This window comes from Phyllobates terribilis, unplaced genomic scaffold (assembly GCF_046119375.1).
Source record: "Phyllobates terribilis strain yellow unplaced genomic scaffold, ASM4611937v1 Scaffold_9__5_contigs__length_417890890, whole genome shotgun sequence".
NCBI classification, from domain to species: Eukaryota; Metazoa; Chordata; class Amphibia; order Anura; family Dendrobatidae; genus Phyllobates; species Phyllobates terribilis.
Window position 1 is genome coordinate 334,640,945 of NW_027362769.1, and position 20,482 is coordinate 334,661,426.

Below are 20,482 nucleotides of genomic sequence, written 5' to 3' on the forward strand. Positions count from 1 at the left end.
CAAAGAAAAATAAAATCCCTTAAGAAAAATATTGCTGGGAGACAAGAATAGGATATGTCCATCTATGTGTTCATATGAGAGACGACACTGGAATTAATTTAGTCATTAGTGTGATAGTGTAATTGTGTTGTGCTGGTAAAGGAGTGCAGTGGTTGACACCTTTAGTTGAGCACTAGTAATCTATCAAAAAGAGCATCAATTAGTTTAGTATATAGAAGATATCCATATAAGCAGGTTTGCAGTGCTTTGTCCTAGTTACTCCAATACAAAGTGTTCTTCATTGTGGAGCAGGATTAGGAGCAGCAGTCATTAGTGATGTACTGAAGCTAATTAATAGATTTATTTTAATGCATTTGTTAGGCAAAGTCCTTCTAACATTTCAGAAAGCTTCATACAAGAAACAAAACAACATGTCTAGAGCAAAACACTCATCAACATATGACTCAGGTTAGACGACTATCGATCTCATTGTAGTACATTGAAAGGAATAGCACTGATGGGACAAAACCGGCTTCATGATAAAGTCAAAGGAATATTTTGGATCTGTAGGACAGCTGAGGAAGTTCTGAAGTTTGTGGTTATAGCATACTTGCCTACTCTCCCAAGTTATCTTGAGGGTTCCTGGAATAAATGGAGAACTTTGGGACAACTGGAAGTATCAGCAATTTTATCAGATAGATAGAAGATAAAGGTCTATTCCCTTAAAAACAAGTTATCTTCTATTTGGGTATGTGCCCACGTAGCATTTTACAAGCGTATTTTTACAACGCTTGGTAATCCGCACCCCATGGTCCCCAATGAGAATCCGCAAGTTCTATGCCCATGCTGTGGATTTTTCCGCAGAGTTTTTGATGCGCACAAAAATCCGCAGCATGTTAATTAATTTTTCGTTTCCGCAAGCGGAATTGCCTTTTTAATGTAATAAAAAATGCAAGTTAATTCCGCATGTCGAAAACGCGCGATAAACGCTTGCGAAATTCCGCATGCGTTTTTCCCGGAGAGGAAATGCGGAAATGAAGCGCAAATTTTCCGCTTCATTTCCGCAACGTGGGCACATAGCCTTAATGTGAAAAAAGAATCAGGCGTGCATCGAGTTCCAGAAAAATAAATCTGATATTTTTAGAAAAGCAATCCAAAAACAGTGACGTTTTGGTCCAAAGGACCTTCTTTAGATCTGTCTGAAGAATGTCCTTTCGACCGAAACGTCACTGTTTTTGGATTGCTTTGCTAATAAATCTGAGTATATGATTCACTGAGTATATGGAGTGGTATCCTATCCTGGCACCATATTTTTTATACAGAGTGACTTACATCCTTTCTATATCCTGTATCTATAGGATAAAAGATAATTTATTGGTTTGAGGGGGTTCAAATGCTGTGACCCCCAAAGAAAGAGGCTCTACAACACGGTCTGGAATGGAGGTGCACATGCTCAACCTCTTCTTCATTCATTATCTATTGCTATATTTGACTTTTTCTGGCCGTGTCATAGACAATTAACGGAGTGGAGGATGAGTAGTTGTACTCCATTCAAAATGGGGCCATAAAGTCCTGCTCTTGGGGTGGCAGAGCTCCAAACGTGATTGCTGGGTGTCCCAGTGGTCAGAGTTCCAGTAATCAGCAAGTTATGCCCTATCTTTTGATAGAAAAAAACGTGTTTCTTTTGGGAATAACCATTTATGAAAAAGTATTTGACTATGACTGAGATCTACCAGCTTAATACTCCAAAGACATACTGATAGAGACTTTAGATTGTGGGCCCTGATGGGGACAGTGCCCATAATGTCTAGAAAATTGTCTGAATTGTAAAGCGCTGTGGAATATGTTGGCGCTATATAAATAAAAGGATTATTATTATGTATTAATTATAGTTCTACTCTTTTTTGCTTTTTTTGTAAAGAAATCCAAGTAAGTCTACATTTTCCATTAGATGTCTAACTTTTCACTATGGAGAGATAAAAAGCAAGAGGCACTCCCTGTGTAACACCATGGGAAACAGGTTAGGGTGAGCTGGAGGGTTGGTCGCTCACCTGATCAGGTTGTGCACAGCACAAGTACGTGAAGAGTGATATATAGTGTTGAGCGATACCTTTCGATATCGGGAAATATCGGATCGGATTGGATCGGACCGATACCCAAAAAGTATCGGATATCACCGATTCCGATACAGGAAACCAATGCAAGTCAATGGGACACAAATATCGGAATAAAAATAAACCCTTTCTTTCCTTGTAGGTTAATTCTACATGAAGGAAAACAACTAAGAATAATGTAGAATGACATGAAAAGCCGGCAATTCAGCAGCGGCATACACCGGTACCCGACAATTTAGAACAGAAAGAATAGAACATCACACATAGATTAGATAGATAGAAACATGTCAGTCACATATATATGAAGTACAGTGACAATGTTGATTACTGTACTTGTCATTTAGTGTAAAGGATTTATTAAAAAAAATAACAGTGTTTTCATGCACCGTCTCTTTAAAAAAGCCGGCCGGCAATTCAGCAGCGGTACCCGACAATTTAGAATAGAAAGAATAGAGAATCACACATAGATTAGATAGATAGAAACATGTCAGTCACATATATAAGAAGTACAGTGATAGTGTTGATTACTGTACTTGTCATTTAGTGTTAAAATAAAGGATTTATTTAAAAAAAAAATTGGCGTGGGGTTCCCCGTAATTTTAGTCTCTAGCGGAGGTTAAGCAGACGGCTGGGGCAGATGTTTGAAGCCTGGGAAGGGGGTAATACCCACGGAGCTTCACAGGCTACTAATATCAGCCCCCAGCTGAATACCTAGCCTTTACTAGCTATTAAAATGGGGGACCCCCAAAAAAATGACGTGGGGTACCCCCTATTTTAATAGCTAGCAAAGGCTAGGCAGACAGCTGGGGGCTGATATTAATAGCCCAGGAAGGGTGCCATGAATATTGGCCCCCTCCCAGGCTAGAAACACCAGCCGTCAGCCACCCCAGAAATGGCGCATCCATAGGATGTGCCAATTCTGGCACTTAGCCTCTCTCTTCCCACTGCCCTGTAGCGGTGGTAGTGGGGTAATAGGGCTGGGGTTGATGTCAGCTTATAATCCCAGCTGACATCAAGCCCAGGTTAGTAATGGAGAGGCGTCTATAAGACACCCCCATTACTAACCCCATAGTCAAAGTTACAAAAAAAAACACAAGCACCCAGAATAAAGTCCTTATTTAAGTGCCAGAATTGACGCATCCTATGGATGCGCCCTTTCTGGGGCGGCTGACGGCTGGTGTTTCTAGCCTGGGAGGGGGCCAATATTCATGGCACCCTTCCTGGGCTATTAATATCAGCCCCCCGCTGTCTGCTTAGCCTTTACTAGCTATTAAAATAGGGGGGACCCCACATCATTTTTTGGGGGGGGGGTCCCCCATTTTAATAGCTAGTAAAGGCTAGGTATTCAGCTGGGGGCTGATATTAGTAGCCTGGGAAGCTCCGTGGGTATTACCCCCTTCCCAGGCTTCAAACATCTGCCCCAGCCGTCTGCTTAACCTCCACTAGAGCCTAAAATTACGGGGAACCCTATGCCAATTTTTTTTTTTAATAAATCCTTTATTTTAACACTAAATGACAAGTACAGTAATCAACACTATCACTGTACTTCTTATATATGTGACTGACATGTTTCTATCTTTCTAATCTATGTGTGATGCTCTATTCTTTCTATTCTAAATTGTCGGGTACCGCTGCTGAATTGCCGGCCGGCTTTTTTAAAGAGACGGTGCATGAAAACATTATTATTTTTTTTAATAAATCCTTTAACACTAAATGACAAGTACAGTAAGCAACACTGTCACTCTACTTCTTATATATGTGACTGACATATTTCTATCTATCTAATCTATGTGTGATGCTCTATTCTTTCTGTTGTAAATTGTCGGGTACCGGTGTATGCCGCTGCTGAATTGCCGGCCGGCTTTTTTAAAGAGACGGTGCATGAAAACACTATTATTTTTTTTAATAAATCCTTTAACACTAAATGACAAGTACAGTAAGCTGAGCGCTGCCATCCAGCTTGTCATTGTCATCCTTCAGAGACACTGCAGAGCGCAGGCATTATGGGAACTTCCGATTCCGGAATTCGATATTCTAAAAGTATCGGAACTCAGTATCGGAACTCCGATACCGCGAATATCGGTCGATACCCGATATTTCAGTATCGGAATGCTCAACACTAGTGATATATAATCCAATCATGGCTGCGTCTCTGGCAGCTGTACTCACACCAAATGGACAGAGGACATAACATGTAAGGAGAGAGGAGTGGGGTGGATCCCAGGCGCTGCCGCCGACAAAAGTTAATCCAGGGGGTAAGAATTAAAAACTTCCAATTTATTGCAACGCGTTTTGGATTAGAACCTACTACTTCCTCAAGCATACTGTAGGTCATACCTGAAGAAGGAGTAGGTTTTACCCTGAAGTGCGTTGCAATAAATTGAACGTTCTTTATACTTCCCCACTGGATTAACATTTGTCAGCGGCAGCGACCGGGATCCACCTCACTCTTCTCTCCTTAACTCTTCACCTTGTCCATTTTCATCAAAGACTCAAGGACACTATAGAATTTTAATGAAGAAACAATTTTTAATGAAACAACTGTTTTTTAAAGCCTAGATGCAAAGTTGGCTTCTCTTTCTCTGAAATAATGGCATTCTTATAGATATTAGGTCTGATGGAGAAACCTATATGAAAAGTTTTAGAAGAAACTCAAGAGGTTTCACATGTTTGCCAGTTCTGATCAAATAAGGGAGTCGATCGATCGGAGACAAGAGAAACACAACCAATTCTGTCTGTGTCCCAGACTTAACTGAGTCTCAGATGCCTGGTTACAAGTTTCTATTACAAACCACAAAGACAAGGAAAGTGGGAATGGCTTACATTACGTTACCTAAAAAGGAAGATAAGTTGGGAAAAACAAAGTCGTCAATTATGTATTCTGCAGCATTCCTTAGGAAACTGGTTATATCTAGTTTTACTATACATTCAGAAACAACGAAAGGCTATAATACATCTCTATATCAGAGACAACACCCTGTTATTTATGAATAACACTTATAAAGCTAATATTAAAATACAAAATTATCAAAGATATATGAATTGTCTAAATAATAAATCAAAGTATACCATAACAGGTCAATATCACCATTTAATGTCTATACTTAAAGGGAGTCTGTCAGTAGGTATTTGCTAGTTAATCTGAAAGCAGAATGATGTAGGGGCTGAGATCCTGATTCCAGCGATGTGTTACTTGCTGAGCTGCTTTGTTGTTGTTTAAATAATCTCCTGCTGATAAAACACTGATTTTATCTCTAGAGGACTAGTTGCCTCCTGCCATGTAGTCCTCCTGCTTTGTGTAACCCCATCCCCAACACTGATTGGCAGCTTTCTGCTTATGTACAGTGTAGACAGAAAGCTGCCAATCAGTGGTGTGGGCGGGGTTAAACAGGGCTGAGCATTCTGAGCACTGCTAGATCTGCAGTAGTGAAACCAGAGATTTTATCAAAGCTACAGCAAGCAGCCCATAAAGTGTTACATCACTGGAATCAGGGTCTTTGCCCCTTCATCATGCTGCTTTTAGATAACATAACAAAAACCTGGCGACGGATTCCCTTTACAGTGGTTGTCTTATCAGACTGAAGCTGCAAGTCGCAATAGGTCCAGCTCTTGAAAAATAACTAATTTGCTGAGGATGAATTGCTAAATCCACCAGAGTGGACAACCAATTTTATTTTTATTAAAAAGCTTAGTAAATAAAGGTTGTCTTTGTGAGACTACCCCTTTCATATTATTGTATAAGTAATAGAGATCAAAGGGTTTCTACTGTTTTCTGATTTTTTGATATCTGATTTTTGCTGCAACCACGAACACTAAGCATGCTATGCAGTAATTTTGTCCTGATTGGTCCCATATTCTTTGGTTTTGGATCTCTAATGGAGGGCTGTAAAAGGATTCAAAATAAACTCTCTCTGTTATATAGTCTCTCTGCTTACATAGAGACTAATGTTACACGCACGCTGCTAGGTTCAGATAGGGGCAAGACAGGTTACTTGAATTCTTTGGAATCCTGGGGAAACCGTTACTCAGGGCGACCATAGACCATATGCTGCAGCTTCTCTCAGGCACACATGGGTATTAACTCTCAGGCACAGACACGTAGGTTGTTTCATTTGCTGACCAGACACACTTGAGAAGAGTCCTCATAAACGGTAGAACAGTAGCATTTAATAAGAAGCTGCAAAGCCAGTGCAAGTTAACTCTTATGAGCAACAGGCTCCAGTGACAAACAGTATAGTTTCCTTAGCAGCACAGCAGATCACAGTCTTCCCAGTAGTACAGGACAGTTCTAATGCAAAGGCACATTAATGAACACAGCATTCTTTACAGCACAGGGAGATGGAGGAAGGGGGGAGGTTTTGCTGAGGGAGATAATCCCTGTGACACCATTTCTTTCAGTCCTTATCGTTCTGCTTGACAATACTCTGCACTGTTAGTTCAGGAACTCTACCTGACCTGAGCTTAGCTTCACTCCTGACTTGAATCCTTTTCACTTGCAGGGACGCTTCTGTCAGAAGCAGAACACACACACCACCTTTCTCTTCGGCTCCAGCCAGACAGTCAACAACTTCCCCACAATCCCCCTGGGGCTCTGCTGACGCGCCCCCTGGGCCGTGGGGTACTCGGTAGCCGGGCCAGTCGCTGCTGGAGGATGTCACGGTAGCAGAGACCCGGTCCGTGACCCAGGGCGGTCAATTAAAGGGTAATAAAGTAAAAGGAGTAAAGTTTTTATAGAGATAATGTTTGTGACGCCACCTGTGGTATGCGGCTATATGGGGCCGCGGCTGCGGTGGAGATCCTCTGAAGTTGATGGTGACGCAGCAAAGTTGGTAAAGCTCTCCACAGGCAGAGCTAAGCCCCAGGGCAGGAAATAGTGATGTTATGAGGAAGCTGTTGCTGGTGCTGTGTAGTGCAGGGCTGGTGATGGCGCAGCAATAATTCTAGGACACAGTGGGGTGCAGTCTTCAGGATTTTACACGCAGATGTTCAAGACTCCAGGTTACCAGCACCAGTGTGTAACCTCCCACATCGTCCTGCGTTCACCAAGGAAGGGGTTCAGCAATCTCTCAAGTATCTCAGGAGTACTTAAACGGGACCCCGTTCTGTGTGACTTCCTCGGTCGTCTTCCTGCGCTGGCTCGCACCCTCCTGCCCCACGCCTCACAATCAGTGTCCCAAGTCAGTAGCCTCGGATCTTGTCGGGTGACCTGAAGTTCCCTGGACCCTATGCGGCCACCTTTTTGGCGATATAATTGTGGTAGTGGGCAGCTGCACCTTGAAAGTACAGTAGCCTCCGGTTATCTAGCTGAGCCTTGTAGTTCTCCACTAGTTAGGGGCCGGTCCCCTCTGCGGCCTGATCCCTCCACGTCCGTGTAGATTCGGGCGCACGGGTGGTTTCCTGCACTTCCTATGCCCCTGGGATCCACTCTGTTCTTCTTGGAGCCTTCCCTCTGCTCCTGTCCTCTTCTCTCAGTCTGTCCTCCTGGCCCTCTCAGACTAGGCCCGCTCCTTCCTCCTCTCCTCCTGAGCAGAGCTCCTCCGGAGCTCCTGCTCCCAACTCTCTCTCTCTCTCACTCTCTCCTCAGACTGCTCTGTCTCCCTTTCTCCCTTCTTATACTCCTTCTGAAGGTGCTCCCCTGATCTACTTCCTCTACCCTCACCCACTACATGGTTCCCCCTTTCTTGGTTCCCTCCCTTCCAGCCAGGGACAGGGCTCAGCACTGTACGCATGCATCTTGCCCCGCCTGCTGGTCTGGAATGGTGTAGTGTTGGATGCAGGTGTGTGGGTCCTGGGTAGTACCCCATCCTTACCTGAGAGTGGGATGCCACACCTCTGGGTGAGATGCAGTACCTCTGTTGCGCCTGAACCTGCAAGGGCGCCACATACCCCCCTGGTAAAACACAGCACGTCCACGGGCTGGAACAGAGTAAAACAAATGTTAAGACATACAAAAATTTTTAGAATGCGTTCACATAGAAGAACAATATACAATCTTTTTTTTCCCTTTATGGGAGGCACTTTCCTTGAACGTTTCAGGTTTCTATTAGCATATAAAACATTATAAAACCACTTTTAATAACATTCTTATTCATACTCATAAAACATTTTTGTTTAAGCTACAGTGAGATCCATAACTGGGTGTCCATCTCACTGATGAAGGTGCAATTTGAGTAACATGAGGGGCCCGTCCGAAAACCCTCAACGTAGGCCCTGGGTGTGGCTGCAGGGCATAGGTGATCCAGCTGTTGGACCACGTCTTCGGCCACGTCAAACTAGTTTTTGTTTGTAACTCATGCACAGGGAATTGTCAGGGCAGCTACTGGTATACTGGAACTTACAGATACTAAGAAGAGCTTTGCAGCTGCTGTTAAACAGGGACCTACAGACATTAACCATTTTTCCCCTGAGCTGCAGTGGACTACAATTCCCAGGGACCCTTGTTTCAGTCAGATGACACAGCCTGAAAGGATAGAAGGAGAGAGAGTGGATTGGATGAGGAGGGACTTGGGGGAGGGAGCTGGGCAGGAAGTGAAAGTGAAAGTTCAGAGAAAAAAGAGTGTGGCAGCTTGCTGTGAGGGACGGAGCGGTGTGGATCTGCATTCCGCTATGCTGCCGAGTGTGGCGGCCCCCTCTGAGATACCCGCGCTGCTGGAGAGAGCGCGGTCTTGTCACCATCTGAAGCAAGTTACATCAAGGACTCGGAGAGTTCTACCGGCACTCCCACCATATGAAGGCCTGAATCCTGCCGCCCCCAGCTGGAGTCCAGAGAACCATCCGACCATTTGAGACACACAGTGAGTGCCCTTCTGAGACTTGTGGTTCTACCAGCGCTATTTACAGTGAGTACACTACAACCCAGACTATTGACATTAATATTCATCTAAGTACACCAACGGTCCTCATTTACGTGCCAACATCCACGGCAACTGGGCCCCAACATTTGGACTGAGTTAATACAAAAAGGGAAAACCTGCTACGTTATATTTGCAGGGTCGGAGTAGAAGTAGATTGTGATGTGTATATGACTTTTATAGAGCACTGTTACTTGTATTGTATGTTATTCCTTTAAACCCACCTCAATTCTGTTGCATAGCAATAAACCTGTTAAACGGTTTTACTCCTGTTCCCTGTGAGTGTGTACTGAGCTGTGGCAGGGGCTTCCCGAATCAGCCCCTGGTAGAAGATAACAGTCCTTCTGCAGTCCCAGAGAGAGAGCTCCAATCAAGATTCGGGTGGAGGCACTGCGCACTAGAGAGGTGAGACCCCCCATAACACCCAGTGTACCATTGTAGCCCTAAAGGGGTGTTACAGTGGAGGCACTGCTGAGATCCACAACTAACACAGGAGTATTTACTATGGAGATTTTCACAGAGTAAGAAGTGTATTTGTGGTGTGAGGAGATGGATGTTACAGCTAAACAAAGCTTTGCAGTGAGGGTGAGCTCTGTGATGCGTCTGATGAAGAGATACTGAAAATAGTTAACCGACTCACTGAACTTGCCCACCCTAAAGTGGTCGACCGCAGGAAGGAAAAGGGGGGACAGTTACCCACAGCCCTGATCTCAACCGGGCATATCTTGAGGAAAGAATACTTCCCATCCATGGTAGCCGTGTCTCCAGAGTATGGTCGACAATGGAAGATCATTTGGCCTACTGAGTCCAAAGTTGAGACCCGGCAACAGGAATCAACCACTCAGCCTAGAAAGACTAGTATATGTCCGCCCTCTACTCCACTTAGAGCCAGTCCTGAAGAGACAGCGGCCCCTGCTGATGTGCTTATGACAGCTATGGAAAAGTTAGTCAGTCAGTTTGCAAAGATGCAGCCAGAAGTGAACTATCGTCGTCTAAGAACTTTCTCAGGTTCCCTCCCCACCCCTGCTGGAGAAGAAGAATATAATACTTGGAGGGATGTCACTTTACTGTGCTTAGAAGAGTGGCAGTGCACTGATGCCGTAAAGAAGCAGAGAATAGTAGAAAGTTTGAAGGGTACTGCTATGGAAGTGGTGCAGGCTGCTTGGTGGAGCAAGCCACTAGCAACTTATGAAGATTATATGAGTGCTTAAGAAGATGCTTTTGGATCCCCTGAAGATGCTACTGATCTACTCTACAAACTCCGTACCACCTACCAACAGCCAGATGAGAAGATGTCCGACTATCTATACCGACTAGATAAGCTAGTTCATAGAATAGTCTCTAAAGGTGGCGACAGCCCTAAAGAAGTTGATCAGTGTCATCTGGAACAAATACTCAGAGGAGCTCTCACTCACGATCCAATTGCCCAGCGGATGAGGTCTTGTGATAATGTAATGCAGGTACCAGAATGCAACGCACAGAGACACAAGGCGAGAACAGTCAGAGATGTTTGTAAACAGTTTTATACAACAGGTATTCTGAAACAAGGGATTAGCAACAAGGGTAATGAACAGTGGTTTGAAATATCAGAAAAATACGAAATTTCTCAAAGTAATGCGCAGTCTCTTAAAATAAGGCGCAGTCTCTTAAAGTAAGGTGATGCCCTCAAGCATGAGAAGCACCACACAAGTTCTTTAACCGTGAATTTGGCCCTAGCGGGGGTCACCGGTTATTCCCGCTAGGCCGTGAGTCTCTTTCCGGATGAATTCAATTAAATCACGTTGTGCTACTTTAGCCCCAACCGTCCCCCTCCCAACCTGAGTACTTAAACCCAATTGTCCCCGGTACCGTGGGTGAGCAGTGGAAGTGACGGCCCTGCTCACGTATGCAGCTCCTCTCTGCTTGGCTGATGGGGGCAGTCTCTCGAGCCTTGGATAGGGGGGTCCAGGCCTCGTCTGTCGGCAGCCGACGTCGGGTTCTGCGAACTCACTCAGCACCGCGATCAGGTTCCTAGTATCCTCAGCAGGCACACCACTCGAGTCACAACTATGAGGGATCCGGAGCTCTTTTACCGGTGCCCGGCTGGAGCACCTCTCAGGCCTCTGGATTTGGCCTGTCACGCGGGGTTTCTCAGGACGCAGGGAGCACGTCTGCTCCTCTCTGCTGCTTGGCGCCAAAGACCCCTCAGGTTTGGCGCGCTGGCCTCTTATCTCTCTGAACTCCTTCCTGGAAGTCACCTGATCGGGTCCAGCCTCTGACTCTGCCCTCCCTGCAACTTCCTTTCTATATTTTGGTTCCGCTTTACTGTCTCTGGCCAGTAGATGGCAGTCTCGCTTCATCCTTGAAACGTCATGTTGAAGTTCTTTTACAAGCTTTTTTGCTCGTTCTACATTCCTCCCTCCTTTTTGCTCGCCAGTCCTCGGGCGAGTGGACTCCTCGCAGAATTGATGTTTCCTTCCTGGCAGTGCAAGCTCAGACAGGAGTTGGGCACACTCCTGCGTTTTCTGTTGGATTCGAGACCAGATAAACTCTTCCTGAGCATACCGGTTAGGAGGATTTCCGGCATTAGCCCGCTCAGTTCTGCGGGGCTCTTCTTGCAGAGGAGACTCCGGGAGATCCGAGGAATCAACTACTGGGGATTGCAAATAATTTCCTGACTCATTCTGACTTCCACTCGGGAGTGGCACCAACGGTTCTGACGGGCCCAACTGCATTGTGGCCCATCCTTCTTCATCCCCCAAGGTTCCTGTATGTGGCACTTCAGCCAACACGTCTGAGGGCCCAGCCCTGTTACAGACTTCTGCTTCAGAGGAGCAAGGTCGCAACATATTACGGTGCAACACCCAGGATGTCGCGGCGTCATCCCCTTCGGGCCTAACCTCGTAGACGGGGTTGTCTGGGTGAACCTTCTTCACCACCCGATATGGTATTGCCTCCCAACGATGGTCCAGCTTACTCCCAAATCGTTTAGCCCTCACCAGCACTCGGTCTCCTGGCTGAAGCGATCCACCTGTGGTCGGGGGCCGAACTGCATGCTCTACTTCCTGAAACTTCTGAGCAACCAGTCTTCTCACGGTATGGAGTCGACGCTGGTGTTCTCGAATCCAGGTACTTGGGCTACAGCCCGGACCGGGGTCTTCTGAGTCTAGCTCCAGTTCGGTGATTTCTCGGCCACTTCTTCCAAACAGCAACAAGTAGGGGGTGTAGCCGGTGGTTGCATGAACTCGATTATTATACACCCACACCAGCTCGGACACGAATTCGGGCCACTTCATCTTTTTGTCTGCTTCCAGTGTTCGCAACATTTGCAACAGGGTTCGGTTAAAGCGCTCGCATGCACCGTTCCCTTGCGGGTGGTAGGGCGTTGTCCGGAAACGGTCGATCCCATAGATGCGGTATAGCTCATCCATCACTCGTCCTTGGAAGCAGGCCCCCTGGTCAGAATGTATTCGCTTCGGGCACCCATAAATCCGGATGAAATCTTGACAGATGGCCTTGGCTGTGGCTTCTGCCATCTGATCTTTAGTGGGCGTCACTACTGCAAACTTGGTGAAGTGATCAGTCATGACTAAACAGTGTCCATAACCGTTGTATGAAGTTCCTACCATCAAGTAGTCAATCATCAAGACTTCCAAGGGGGCAGAAGTTCGGATGGTCTGAATGGGAGCTCTGTGCTCCGGGGGCTTGTTCAACTCACACTGGCGACATGTTCGGCAGACCCCCTCGACTTCTTGTCGCAGTTGAGGCCAATACACCAGCCGTTGCAACCACCGGAAGGTCTTTTCTACTCCGAAGTGAGCACCTCTTCTATGAGCTTCTTGGGCTAGCTGTGTTACTAGCGCTCCTGGAACTACCACTTGCCAGGTAACATCAAACTCTCGAGGCAGCTGGATTCTTCGGCATAGCAAGCCGTCCTTCAGGAGGAGCCTCTCCCACTGGCCTAGGATTTGTAGGGTAGTTGGAAGTGAAGCGGCTCTGGTTTCCTGGTCGGGTCTCTGATTAAGGGCAACCCATTCTCTCAACTTTGCTAGCTCCGGGTCGGATTGCTGCAGATGTATCCATTCGTCTCTTGAACGGCCCAGAATCTGAGTGGGCCTCGGCTCCCCTCTGGTCTCTTGGGCGTCGACCACAGCAGCGGCGAACTGGCTGAAATCCGGGATCTCGTCGCCTTCGAGCTCCTCATCTCTGTCCTTCTTCGGCCCCGCCTGAGTGACCCGGGACAGGGCATCTGCATGTGTGTTCAGGGCCTTGGACCGATAGACGATTTTATACTGGAATTTGGACATCCTTGCGACCCACCGCTGTTCTAACGCGCCCAGTTTGGCGTTCTCCAAGTGGGCCAAAGGGTTGTTATCTGTCCGCACTTGCACTTCTGACCCTGACAGGTACTCAGCAAACTTCTCTGTCATGGCCCACACCAGTGCCAGTAGCTCCAGCTTAAACGAACTGTAGTTGTCCGGATTCTTCTCCGTATCTCGGAGTGACCTGCTGGCATACGCGATCACTCGCTCTTTCCCTCCTTGTACTTGAGCCAGCACTGCTCCCAGCCCATGCAAGCTTCCATCAGTGTACAACATGGAAAAGTCAGCGTAGGCCAGAATCGGGGCATCTGTTAGCGCCATTTTCAATGCTCGGAATGCCTCTTCTTGTCGTGGGCCCCACTGAATGGGCTGCCGCTTGGCTCCCCCGGCTGTTCCTCTCAGCAATTCATTGAGCGGGTTCGCAATCTTAGCGAAGTCTTTAATGAATCTGCGGTAGTATCCATCGAGCCCCAGGAATGCCCTTAATTCCCTTAGATTGACGGGCGTGGGCCACTTCTGCACGGCAGCTACTTTCTCCGCAGTGGGGTGCACCCCTGCACTGGACACAGTGTGCCCCAGATATTCAATTTCTCGTTTGAAGAGACGACACTTACGAGGCTTAATTTTCAGGCCATGCCTTTGTAGCCGTTCTAACACTTGTTCCAATCGACGGAGATGATCCTCAAACGTTGCGGAATAGATAATTATATCGTCCAAATATATTAAAGTGGCTTCAAAGTTGAGGTCCCCCAAGCATCTCTCCATCAGCCGTTGGAAGGTTCCTGGCGCATTTGTTAGTCCGAACGGCATTCGATTGAACTCAAACAGGCCCATAGGGAGAACAAAAGCTGTCTTCGGACGATCCTTCTCAGCTACTGGGACCTGCCAATAGCCACTGGCCAGGTCGAGGGAGGAGAAGAATTTGGCGCTCCCTAGTGCAGATAGAGACTCTTCGATTCGGGGGAGTGGATAGGAGTCCCGCACTGTACAGGCATTCAGCTTCCGATAGTCTACGCAGAATCTCAGGGTACCGTCCTTCTTTCGGACCAGCACGATCGGAGCCGCCCAGGGGCTCTGGCTTTCACGGATCACACCGTTCCGCAACATGTGGGCCAACAGCTCTTTCACCTCCTGGTACATTTGAGGCGGGATCTGCCGATATCTCTCTCGGAAGGGAGCAGTATTTCCGGTGGGTATTTCGTGCTGAATGTCCCGAGTGCACCCGAAATCATCTTCATGCTGTGCAAACACTCCCTGATATCGCTGTAGAAGTTGTTCAATCTGCCTTACTTGTCCAGCAGAAAACTCAGTCAGGTTAGCTTCCATTTCTTCCAGGAGGTGGCGTCCAGCCAACAGTTCTCTTCCATGTTCCTGGCTATTGAGGGACACCTCTAGGGTCCATGGTTTTCCTTTCACAGGTGCCAGCCCTATAGCGTCAGCTCTAGTAAGGGCCTCCGGCATTACGCACACTCGCGCCACCTCTTGTCGGGGCAACAGCTGTAAACTGGTGCCACTTAAATTGATGCAGCGCACGGGTACTCGACCGTGCCGCACGGTGGCCAGAGTTCGAGCAATCAGGAGTCCAGAGGGCGCTTCTTCTCCCTCCATTGGTTCAACTTGAATGTCCACGCCCTCTAAGGACACATGTGCCAGCACCGGCAAAGTGAGTACAGTCTGTCCCACCGGCAGTGTCATTGTGACTTCGGGCGGTATCGATACCTTACCAAGGTACTGGGAGGTAGTGGGCAACTTTTGAATCTGACTGACCCGCACGAGGTGCTGGAACACTCTCTTGTTAGCTGGGTCTCGAGTGGCGCGGGTCCAGTTGTTTTTGCTACAGCCCTCAGCCAGGAACTGTCCGACTTCTTTCAGCACATTCATGCCCAGGGTTACAATAGGCCCATCGCCTCCGGGCCCGGTGGTCAGTACAATCCCTTTTCGACCGAGGTCCTTTCCACATGCCCGCACGGACATCCATACTACTCCCGCTACTGGGATAGGTAGTTGATTAGCCGCCACCAGTTTGACAGTGGGTTCCCGGCAGGAACGAGCGACTTCAGGAAAGTGACTTTGGAAGTACGTCTCAGGCATAGTGGTCACTTGAGACCCGGTGTCCATCAAACAGCGGATCAGCTGCCCATTGAATTCAGCCCAGATAATGGGCCTCTCGGAGGCAATGTCTTCAGAGCTCCCTCTTCTACTCTCTGAAGCTCGAGACCCCACGGTATGCTCCACAACCGTGGGGCATTTTAGTTTAATGGCTGTCTCCTCCTCCTCCTTTCTCGGTTGGGACAGTCTTTGGAGATATGCCCCCTACCTCCGCAGGTCCAGCACTCCGGTCCTCGTTCTGCCGATAGGTCGGGTACATGTCGTGCTGGGGCCGGATAGGAACGTCTTTCTCGTTCTGGTCTCCGTCTGCGTTGAGCAGTATGGTCCGTCGGCAAGGGGGCAGTAGGAGTGTTCCTAATAGAATTCAGCTCACCCCGAATGTCTCGAATTTCCTGACGTATTTCCCGTACCCAATCAGGCTCTTGGTTGGTGAATCCAGGAGCAATTGCCTCATGACTTCTAACTGTGGCTTTGAGAACAGGAACTTCTCTCTCCAGGACTCTAGCTTCAGCCCCTACCTCCAGGAAGCCCATATCAGGGCTCAATCGCAGCCGCTCCTTCAGGATCTGCCTCAGGGAAGGGTCTTTCAAGCCAGCAATCAGTTGGTCACGCAACACCTCATCCAATGGTCCCAGTCCTCGGTTCCCATCTCGAGTTTTCTTAGTGATATGGGCCGTCACTTCCTGTAATGCATTAACATACTGATTTACTGTCTCATTTTTCCCTTGGACCCGCTGAAACAACCGTAAGCGCAAGTGTCCCAAATCTGTAGTGTCACCGTGCATGTCCTCTAGAATTTTTATCACTTTATCCACGGTGTCACGGTCCCCAGGTGGGCGGTACATCACAGTCTGTCGAGCCTCTCCATCAAGGGTTAGGAGGGCCAGCTCCGCCTGGGCTAGAGGGTCAAGGGGATACATACGTAGCATACTTCTCAGTCTTTCTGCCCAGTCCCAAAGTGACATGCCATCCCCTGTAAACTTGGGAAGATGGCTGAGCATAGCCCCCAGGGGTATATGGCTCCGGCCGGACCCAGCCACAGACTGATCCGCCATCTCTGCGTCTGAATGTTGCATCCTGCCGACTACGCCAAATGTAATGCAGGTACCGGAATGCAACGCACAGAGACACAAGGCGAGAACAGTCAGAGATGTTTGTAAACAGTTTTATACAACAGGTATACTGAAACAAGGGATTAGCAACAAGGGTAATGAACAGTGGTTTGAAATATCAGAAAAATACGAAATTTCTCAAAGTAAGGCGCAGTCTCTTAAAATAAGGCGCAGTCTCTTAAAGTAAGGTGATGCCCTCAAGCATGAGAAGCACCACACAAGTTCTTTAACCGTGAATTTGGCCCTAGCGGGGGTCACCGGTTATTCCCGCTAGGCCGTGAGTCTCTTTCCGGATGAATTCAATTAAATCACGTTGTGCTACTTTAGCGCCAACCGTCCCCCTCCCAACCTGAGTACTTAAACCCAATTGTCTCCGGTACCGTGGGTGAGCAGTGGAAGTGACGGCCCTGCTCACGTATGCTGCTCCTCTCTGCTTGGCTGTTGGGGGCAGTCTCTCGAGCCTTGGATAGGGGGGTCCAGGCCTCGTCTGTCGGCAGCCGACGTCGAGTTCCGCGAACTCACTCAGCACCGCGATCAGGTTCCTAGTATCCTCAGCAGGCACAGCACTCGAGTCACAACTACGAGGGATCCGGAGCTCTTTTACCGGTGCCCGGCTGGAGCACCTCTCAGGCCTCTGGATTTGGCCTGTCACGCGGGGTTTCTCAGGACGCAGGGAGCACGTCTGCTCCTCTCTGCTGCTTGGCGCCAAAGACCCCTCAGGTTTGGCGCGCTGGCCTCTTATCTCTCTGAACTCCTTCCTGGAAGTCACCTGATCGGGTCCAGCCTCTGACTCTGCCCTCCCTGCAACTTCCTTTGTATATTTTGGTTCCGCTTTACTGTCTCTGGCCAGTAGATGGCAGTCTCGCTCCATCCTTGAAACGTCATGTTGAAGTTCTTTTACAAGCTTTTTTGCTCGTTCTACAATAGAGAGAAGATTCCTGGTTCTTTTCATGAGTTGCTTAAGGAAGTTCGCAAGGAGGAGGTTATTTTGGCCGCAAGAGAGAAGACATCCCCTCGGGTGACTACTGTTGCCCTGAAGCCAGCAGCCGACTGCCGAGAGATGGAACTGTTGAAAGTCATCGAGAAACAGAGGGAGCAGATTACACAATTGTTAAGTGCCCAGGCTAAGACAATACAGCGGCTACAAGGTGCTGCGGAGGTAGCCGAGAAGCAAACCCTGGCTTCAGAAAGCGAGAATGATAACATCTGTAGAGTAGAGAGTAGGAAACCAGAAGGGTGCGTTGTCTGTGGGAGTCCAGGCCATATAGCTCGTCAGTGTCCGAAGAGGTGGAGCTCAAAGAACTCTTCACATTTTCCCCATCACACTAAGAGGCAGTCGGGAAACGGGAAAGGGGGCCAGTAGAACCCCATACTGAGCCCCCATCAGCAACTAAGACCTACTCTACCGCCCCATCCAATAGTGCCTCATCGAAAACACTGCCTGATGGTTTAGTGGGACCAGCCCCACATGTCCCCACATATATCAATGGTCAACCTTGTACAGTATTGCTGGATAGCGGGTCTCAAGTGTCCATCATCTTCGAAGGATGGTATAAGAGATATTTATCCAACGTGCCTCTGAAACCGTTGTCTGGACTCGTGGTGTGCGGACTGAGTGAGCACAGCTACCCCTTTACACAGGGTACGTGTCCGTGACACTACGATTCCTAAAGACTGTTGTTGGAGTGGATAAAGAGATACCCATCATAGCGCTAATCTGCCCGGAGGCAGAGGGAGATGAGAGACCAACACCTGTCATAGTGGGAACAAATGCCAACATCTTCCGTACGTTAGCTCAGTGGTGTCGGGAAGTTGGGGGAGAAAATTACTCGCAGACCCTATCCATCCACCCAGTCTGTCTGGAAGCCTATGTGAGAATGGAGGAGGAGAAGAGGGAGCTACAGCCTGAAAGCTTTGACCCTTGTTTTGAAGGAAGTGAGCTGAAAGGAGAAGAGAGGGGGCTGGTCATCGACGGCATGATGATGCAGGGGGCAGCTTTCTCTTTAGGCGAATGGGACATAGGCCTCACCCAAGGAGTAGAGCATCGCATTCGGTTGAAGGATCAAAAGCCTTTCCGAGAGAGATCCCGAAGATTGGTCCCGGCGGATATCGAGGATGTCAGACAGCATCTACGCGGTATGTTAAACACAGGAGTCATGAACGGTAAAAGCCATCCCAGTTGGTCAATTTTTGAGGATTAAGCGGATCTGCTCAACTAAAGAGAGATTTGAGAGGCAGGCTCAGGATCTGAGGGTGAGATTTTCAGAACGTGGGTATAGTAAAAGAACAATAAAACACGGCTATAATAGAGCAAAAGGGGTGTCACGTGATGCGTTGTTGCGGCCGACCCAAGTGAGCGCCGGTAGGGGTGGCACCATAAGATTTATTTCAACGTATAACTCAGAATGGCAGACCATGAGATCTGTCCTGGAAAAACATTGGCCAGTTCTACAGACTGAACCATCCTTTTCTGAAGTGTTGTCTAAAAATCCACAGATGACCTCCAGGAGGAGTAAAAATTTGTGAGATATCCTGGTAAAGAGTCACTGTACTCCGGCAAAATGCAGTCTGTTTAACTTAGGACCACCGAGTAATGGCTGTTACCCATGCGGCGCCTGCGTGGCCTGCTGCAACATCGTAATAACAAAGACTTTCTCAACATCTGATGGTAGTAGGGAATTTTTTATTAGACAGAGGATAACCTGCAATACGTCACAAGTGATATACTACGCCACCTGTAACTGAAACAAAATTTACATGGGTTTAACATCACGGCAACTTAAAATCAGAACCCGTGAACATGTGCTTGATATAATAGCCTCCAAGACACAGGATAACAATGAACAATTAAAAACTATCCCACGACACTTCAAATTGGAACACGGGAGTAACCCCAAAGGTTTGAAAGTAAGAGGTATAGAACATGTCCAGTTGGGTATTAGAGGGGGCGATATTAGAAAAATCCTGGCACAACGGGAATGTAAATGGATCTACGTTCTGGGAACTAGAGCCCCAATGGGTTTGAATGAAGCTTTCAGCTTCTCCCCTTTTCTATAATAGTTTCCCCTAGGGCCCATGTTCTACTAAAACGCTCCGTATCGGCAGCACCCTTTGGTCAATTGAAACTTATGAAAATTGCCTTGGTTTTTAACAAAACCATTTTATTTCAAAAAATATTTTTTAACCTGTTTGTCTTTTCTAAGCACATTCTCTCCTTTTATGTATATTCGGGCTCTAATCAAATTGCCCTTATTATTTTTAGGCCGAATGTCGATTCATTCTGATGATTCCACATTTTGAATATGAAAGACAGAACATTAAAGAAACTGAAATCCCATATAAAGTCTGCATGTCTTCTATTTGAAGGAATTATGTGAGTGCAAACTGGCAGACATTGTTTTGCAGAAGCCCAGTAGGTAATGTAACAATGAAGTTCACTAAAAAAGTGGTTAATTTATAAGGTTTTGGGTTCTGCAAGATTTATGTCACGCCGGTCTGCACATTGACATTTGAAAATGTTATAAGCAGATTGAGGAATGTCCTGTAGAGATTCTCTGTGTGTTCTCCTTTAAGATTTGATTCTCTGGCACTCGGCCCTAAAACAGACTCTATAGGGTTAATCTTTGTTTACAGTGCTCTATCTCTTCTGTTCCTGATTAGGTGCCCCCTTGTGTCCCCCTCCATCTCCACAGTCCATCCCTGTCTGTATCCGCGCTGGACCCAGGTGATGTAATCCTGGTGTCCAGACATGCGTGGTTGAGGAGCAAGGGACGGTGAGAGGAGGGCAGGAGGGGCTGAATGCATGCGCCGCCTTCTGATCGGCATTGGACAGATTGAAGCATGTGATTTTTTAGCCCGACATAAAAGAGTGATTGGCTGAGCCTGTAGCCACGACCCCTTGAGGAAGCTAGTGCGAAATGTGCATTGGGGCCAGGGGTCACGTGGTAAGTGGGTCCTAACAGCCTTCCTGACTGGTAATAGCATGTAATACATGATTTAACACCGCTAACACCGCA